The sequence below is a fragment of the Columba livia genome, chromosome 5, assembly GCF_036013475.1.
Source record: "Columba livia isolate bColLiv1 breed racing homer chromosome 5, bColLiv1.pat.W.v2, whole genome shotgun sequence".
NCBI lineage: Eukaryota > Metazoa > Chordata > Aves > Columbiformes > Columbidae > Columba > Columba livia.
The window spans coordinates 56811874-56820041 of record NC_088606.1 but is presented as its reverse complement, the minus strand read 5'-3'; positions in this window follow the sequence as shown (position 1 = coordinate 56820041).

Below are 8168 nucleotides of genomic sequence, written 5' to 3'. Positions count from 1 at the left end.
TGGCCTTCTTCACGGCTGCCATGATGAGAGAAGGTCTATATTCTGTGTTTTACTGGGCACTTTCCTAAATTCAGTTCCAGAGTAATCACAGCACTGTTATGCTTTGAAAGTAATATAAATTTGCACGGGGTTCAAGAGGTGTTTCAGGGCCTGATATCCAGCAAAATTTCTCTGGCTGTTGAAAGGATAGTTTGAGTAACTCTCTTAGAAACTCACTTAATGCAAGGGCACGGTCATTTTTGGCCTCATGGGAATTATGACGTGATTAGCCTGTTAAGTCTGTGACAACATGAGGAAAAGTATTTCTTTGTTGTGGATCCTCTAAGAGTTAGCATATTCATCATTTTGAGAAAATACTCATTTCTGTTGGATTCATCAGAGAGTTTGGTAATTCTTCTGTGTGTATTCCGTGACTGCATGTGATTATTTTCCCATAAATTCCTTTTAAAATTCTTTCATTCTTTAAGTGGATTTACCTCTATCAGTTTATAGCAAAAAGCAATGTCTAATGTTTAGAAGTAACAGTATTCTGGGCGCGGAAATGGAATGCTTGGACTTGACAAGGTTACCCTGGAAAAATTGGATACAGGATGGCTGCTGGCCTAATTACCTTGTTCTTGCTGAATTCAAATTCTGTCCTTAGTAACAGACAGGGACTCGAGCAAACAGTGGAAATTTTCTTGAAGAAACAAGACAAGAAACTAAATGGAAGGACATACAGTTGCTTATATTAGTTGTTCTAAGGAAGGCAGTGTTTAAATGATGGCGGTCTTCTTTCTAAATCTCATTATTTTCTCTAAGAGTGCATTTGCATGAGTGTTTTGCTTGAGGTGAAAGCGTACTTCATTCTCACTCCTTTGGTAGTAGTAAGGAAGTCCTGGAAGTGAAAGGCCCAAAACATCCATGTGGGTATCAGAGCTTCAGAAAGAAGCCTGGGAGGCCAAGGTGAATTTATAAGGTCTAATAAAAGTCACCTTACTGCATGGGTACTGTCATATCTTATTCTCTCTGTGCTTGGCAAATAACCTCTTTTGAAGACAGACATCTTTGTCAGTACACTTGGTTATCTTTACCCAAAATGCTCTTCAAAACTTACATTGCCAGCTGCGATGGTTTGATGTTCTCTGTATAGTATTCCCTTTTGTGCCTCATAAAGGGAATGCAGTATAAAGTGAGCTTCCGGTATTATTAGCTTACCAAACATCTTTTGTTTTGTTTCAAATAGTACCTACCTTGTTTTCACTTTCTTTATTTTTTTCTATCCATCTTATCAGATTCATTTTTCATTAACATGTGTCTAAAATATACACCAAAGTGCACTTTGGGGAAGAAAAAGAACAAAAAAACAACCAAAAAACCCCCAACCAAAACACTAACAACATATTATGGGAAAAACTTTGCAATAAATCAAGTTTGCATTCAAAGTTTTTCTTGAACATCATTGCCTAATTTCTATATAAGGTTGCCACTGCAAGTACTGCAAATCTTTGCTGTGCATTTCCATGATGGCAAATGAAGAACTCAACAGATGAAATGTAATATAACTACCTATAATGAGAGAAATGGGCAAATACTGGCAGAACAGACCAATTTTTTCGGCTGAAAGAGCAGCAAATCCTTTAAAAATATTGGTTTAGGCCTTTAATGACTTCTAACTGCTCTCTACTTCACAAATATAATGTAGTGTAAAATCACAGTATAAAAAGGTTATAAAGCTGCTGGGGTTGTCCAGAGGAGAGCCACAAAGTTGATGAAGGGTTTGGAGAAGAAGCTGTATGAGGAGAGGCCGAAGTCACTGGGTTTGTTCAGCCTGGAGAAGAGGAGACCAAGGGGAGACCTCATGGCAGCTACAGCTTCCTCACAGGGGGAAGAGGAGGGGCAGGTGCTGATCTCTTTGGTGACCAACGACAGAATCTGAGGGAATGGTGGGAAGATATGTCAAGGAAGGTTTAGGTTGGACATTAGGAAAAGGTTCTTCACCCAGGGGGTGGTGAAGCCCTGGAACAGGCTCTCCAGGGAGGTGTCATGACCCCAAGCCTGACAGTGTTCAAGAAGAGACTGGACAATGCCATCAGACACATGGTGTGAACTGTGAGGTTGTCATATGCAGGGACAGGAGATGAAATCTATGGTCCTTGTGGGTCCCTTCCAACTCAGGGCATTCTGTGATTCTATAATGCCGGCTAGAGCTCTTGGCCACCTTTGCTGTTTGTATTAATAATAATGGAGGATCAATCCCCTCATCAATAGGCACAGTGTGCATTGTGAAACACGTCGGTGTCATTTGGGAAGCCCTGGTGATAACCACTTTGACTAGTAACTGCGGTGATGGGATGTAGAGATTCTAACCACTGAAATTAGTCTACAGCCTTGTCTGCAAAGCAGAAAAATTTGCTTACATTGCATGAGTGTCTAGAATATTTCTAGTTTGTTGGACTTCCCTGACAATAATGGTGAGAGATGAGCAGAATCGTGTTCTCCAGGAAAACGGTCAGTTTAATTTTTCTTGTCCAGCAAGACCAAATGGTGAGAAGTCAGGTGGTTCTTACTGGAGTGGTCTTCATCAAACACAAGTCAGCGTAAACACAAGCTATCAGTCCTTTAACACAGAAACATTTTGTAGGACCTCACTGCATATTTCAAAAGGTTTAAGTAGAAGTTCATACAGTCATGTACTATTCTGTATATGTAACATTTCATCTTGGACTGGAGAAAATGAGGCCAAAGCCACATATACTACAAACAGCACAGATTTTAAGAACAAAGCTTCATAAAATTGCAGTATTCTTTATAAGTTGGAATTGCCACAGGCACAAATGTCTCCCTTTGGTTTCAACGAGGCTTCCCAGTCCATCATCTTAGAGAAAACACTGCTGGGCTTTGGAAATCATCTGAATCAGTTACTTATCCACTGATGTGTTAGGATACCTGGAAAATAGTGTTGGTGATGATTTTTAGGTACTGCTGGTGATGACTTTTAGGTAGTGCTAATTTGTAGTAGGAAATGAGATGCCAGTCAAGCTACATCATTCAAGTCTTTACAACTCTTATTTCTTGCCTGCATGGATCAGCAATGAACTGACTGCACTGGCATTTGAGATAGCAGTATTAGAATTCATGGCTAAGTCTCTGTTGAGGCCAAGGAGTTGTGTCAACCATTCCTCTGTTTTGGATGTGTGCAGACTAAGTTTGTAAGGAGATTTTCTTCCCAATCAGCTCTAGAAGTTCTTTGGAAAAGGGAAATACAGTAATAGAATCTAAAATGATCATAAGGATTGAAAACATATAGACCAGACTCTCACAAAAATACCAAATTTGAAGGCTTGATAAATAATATCCTAGGCTTATTGAAGCCGGTAACAATTTTATATTTTCAGAACTGACAAATTGTACTTCATTTGGATTTGGGTATGAAAATTCAGTTTGGACCTAACATCGATTATTTTCTATTTTTAATGTTACCATATTTAACTGCAATTCTGAATCACTGCATGCTCTGTGTTTGTCAGTGAAATACTGAGTGACACGTTTTGTTCCTAGTGAAACTTTTGTATGTGTTTTTGTGTAGCCTGCAGTTTAACATGCTGTCCAGAGATGGAAGCTGCTTTCTTTGACAAGGTCAGGTTGGAAAGGTGGCCACATTCCCTGAGTAAGAAAAGCCAGAAGGCCAGAGAATGCCATTTCATTAGACAGCCCAGGACTCCCTTCTCACAGAAAAGGAGGAAGAACGAATGCTACGGAATTTAAAATAACTATTTCAGCTCTTCTGTAGCCTGGAAAATGTTACTCTTGGGCAATATTCTGGTAATGACCACTGTTGGGCCAGATGTTCAGCACATGTAAATTAGTGTATTGCCATTGACTTCAGTGGAACTAGGCCAGCTTACGCCATCTGAGGATCTGTCCTCTCAGCTTTCTTTCTAAAGCAAAAGTGATTTTAGATAAGGAGACACAGTATTATCTGTCATAGTTCCAGTTTCCAGCAGAGGGGAAAAAGAAAATCAATATTTGTACTTACTTCATCAACAGGAGAACAGATTAAATTGTGACAAAGAGTCAAAATAATTAAAATAATCAAATTTAAGACTCTCACAAAATGTAACAGACTTGCTTTGTTTTGCAGTGGGTATTTTCTTTGTCAAAACAAAACTTCATAGTTTCTAGATGGTCGGCTAGTTCTCAAAGCTTCTGGTATCACTTAGGCTAGTGGAGTGGAATAAACTGAACATATTAACCTGAAAAAGATCCCAAATTTTTGTTGTTGAGTGTGGTTTTGTGTGTGGGTTTTTGTTTGTTTGTTTGTTTTCATCTTTTTTTTCTAAATTAAGGCAGATTCATGTAGGAGCTTTAAGAAATGGGACAAGTTCTGTGAACAGGGTGCATTCCTTCTGCCTTTCTATTCTGTTTTCATTCAGCACTTATAATGGTAATGAAGTCTAATTACAAATGCATGTGACTGCCTGTTGTAATCTGTCAGTGTGTTTCTGAAAAACCTTGTGCCAGTTCAGTATTGGTCATTAGATAATAAGGATTGATAAAACGTAAGGGGCAAAATGTTAAAAATGCTACTATCGATTAGAACGCACCTTAATAATGAAACCATGGGCCTGGGGACGAAAGCCATGGATCATTTTGACAATTCAGCCTTAGATTGTGGATGAGACAGAGTAGGGACAATTAATCCCTCAGAGCCACAAATCACAAATAAAGTAGTTGCAGCTCATTACAACCTGACCTTGCTAAACGGCCTTGAAAACATAAGTGACCTTCTAGTATTTGAAAAGATTACAAAGCTCTATTGAGAAATATATATATATATATATATATATATATATATATATATATATATATATTTAGGAACCACATGACTTAATTTTTAACAGAACTATCTTGATGAAAGAAGCTTTTAACTTCACCATCTTTCGTGGACTAAATTGGTAGCATTTCATGGAACTGGTGACAATGTTGAGGAAAGATCTTAAAAGTCAAAAGTCTTGCTCTGTGCAATTAATCAATGGAAGATTGTGCTACAATAGCTTTGAAGAGACAATAGTTTCAATGAACTATCTAGTAATTCCAGTTAGGGCTTTTATAGATGATCTGGCACGATTGGAGCACTGCATAATTACAGGAAAACATACTCCTTTGTGCATTGCAGCCAAGTCCAACCCCCAAAATTGGGAATATGTTCAGTAAAGTATTTAATGAACTCTCCTCATATTCCCATCATAAATGGGAATGTGGAGAAGGCATGTATTCTGCATTTCTGTCCATTCACATGGACACTGCAGATGTTCTTTGGCTGAGTCATGTCTTGAATGCCTTGCCATAGGCTAGTGTGTATGGAAATCACAAAGTATCAAGCCAACAGCTTATTGCATGGCTAATTAAAGATATCATGATAAATATATAGATTCACATCCCTAAATAATATTTTGTGTAGAACTACATGCAAAGAACTGAGTTTCTGAGGAAATAGTCCCTCTTAATTTGGTCCTTAACATTGGGTCAGCCTCAACTCTTGCATCTTCTTCCTACTGACTGTGGTAGATGGAGATATTATTTCAGCTCATTTCTGAGAAGAGGTAATAACCACAATCCCTGACGTTGCCTTAACTGTGCAATGTGTTTGCAGTGCTACCCAATTTCTTTGTACTTTGAACTTGGCCTATATGTGACTCTTTGCTTGTTACTCCTTCCTTTCAACATATCTGAATGAGATGTTCCTAAATGTCCTTATTATACATTAAATTAACCTCTCCCTGGGTACTGCATCCCCCTCACTAGATAAATGAAATTTCTCTGAAGACTCCACCCCTCCGTAAATACAAGAGACTTGTAGCTTTCCGTAAGGATCAACCATCTTTGCCGGTTCTAGAAAAGAAATAGCACCTGGTATAGTGCTGAGAGCTACTCATTAAGAATGCTCTACCCTCGCACCTCATGGTTGTGGTAAAAGAAATGCATCTAGTGTGACTTCAGTGGTGGCTGTGTGGTTGTGGGGAATGGAGAGAACAACTCAGAGTTCTTAGGTTCTTCTCTCTTTAGGCAAAAGCATCAAGTATCTTTTGGTAGTGTGAAACCACTACAATCAGTACTAGATCTGCTGAATCATGCTGACTCTGAGAAATGGCGCTTGATTATGTTTTCTGCAAAAGTGGAGTTTTTGAGATAGCCCCAAAATGCAGCCCCATGTAAAGGACATTGCAAAAAACCTCTGACAAATGTACCATGAGCACAAATGAGCACCATGCATTAAGTAAATTTTTCAGTTCATTGTGTAGGAAGTGAGGTAATGAAATCTCCGTGCTGCAGCTAGAGGAACTGTGAGAGCTGGATTTGGGTACAGCTTCTAGGTTGTTTGAACCTGGTATTACCAGGACTAAGCCTCAGCCATGTCAAGCTTTCTTCTTGACAACGGGGTTGGATGACAATGCTTTCTGTGCTGGGAGTGACAGCACAAAGGCTGTGTGGTAACCCTACCTCTCTTAACAACGTGGAAGACAGCTGAGTGAAATGAGTTCCTCTGAAGATACATTTGATAATTTCTTAGTGACCAGGGAAAACTTCAGACTATCCCTTAGATGTAGCAGAGTTGCTAGTTCTGGTCAGAAAGCTTTGTGGCATTCTCAACAACTCAATGGCTGAGCACCCCCGGTTTTTGAGTTAACACTTAATCTCCTGACCTTTCCATGAGCAACTCTAGTTGTTTTCCACGGACTTCTTGAGAGCTTCAGCTGTAATAAAGTTCTCGTAACAGTGATAGTCATGGTCATGCACTTACAGGTACAAATAGCAGGGCGTGACACAGCTCAGTTATTGGAAGTGAGACTGGGAATCAACCGGAATAAAATGATTCCTTGTAAAATAAAATCATTCAACCATTTATTAAGTACAGCAAGACACTGCAGGTGATCCAGTATAGAAGTGGGTGACCAGGACAACTGGAGCTATTGCTTTGACACTTCAAACTTTTTATTTTCAAGTGGGGATTAAAGAAGGTTTCAGATATCACCAAAGGTGATTTAAGAATCAAAACTTTAAAAGTTTCCTTTACCTTTCTTACTTAGTAGCTCCACTTAGTGGCTGACGGGACAAAACACCATTTCCTTTAGTGTCTGTGTACCTGGTGCTATTGTGCAGGTTGCTCTTCCTCTCAACCCTCCCGTTTTCTGCAGACACGTGGTGCTGCGGAACACCGCAGGAGTGTCTAAGATGGAAAAGTGTACTAACTGAAGAGCAGAAAAAAATGTCTGCTGATTTTCTGCTGAACTGAGTTATCCTTATGTCTGTACATTCTAGTTGCTTTGTGAATTCGTAGGTCATATGGAGCACTGAATCGTAGCAGCTCAGCATGCAGCCTTCCACCTTCATGCACAACATCCTTTCTGCTTAGATTCAGACCAACCTCTTCTGCAGGCTTACTGCTGTTTGAATAATAATTTTGCTTCATTTGCTGTCTGGCTTTCGGGGATGAATTTGTCTCCCTGTATACTGCGTTTTCTGGGGAATCTGATTTTTAGGAAATATTTGGCATGCTTGAAGAATTCTTTGGGGGGCAAATTCTTCAGAGGAGCAGAGAGTTTCTGGCTTCCGTAAGGTGAGATGCCAATTTGTTAATCTTCATATAAAAGCCCAAAATATTACTTCAAAGCTAAAAGTAGAAATAATTGAAGCAGCTGAGGAATTCTGGTGTTTCCAACATGTGGAAGGGCAGAGAAGTGACTTTCAGGTGCATAAATGTGGACATAAGTAAATAATTGTTTTCCAAGGATGTGATATCTTGTTTCTCCAAGCAGGTAAACTTGTAAGAGCTTTCCTTAAGAAGCTTGTGTTTTTGGAGAATTGAGTTAATATTGTAGGTGTACTTTTGGAATTTGTGTGTATACTCTGCCTATACTTTAAGCACAGTTGCATATGGCTTTCTTTTAATACAAGAAATGTTCAGAGTACTGGCTGTCTAATATACAAAATATTTGGACATTATGAAGGCTCTGTAAGTTACTGTAATGAAAACAGATGATATTTTCCTTTGTATTTAAGCATTTGGTTCTCTTGTAGTGTGATGAAGCAGCAAGGTAAGAAGGGGTGGTGGCTTCCAGGTCCAACTATGTAACCATGCTAGTTGTTGTCTGGATCGTGGTGTCTCAGAAGGCTCACCACAGGCA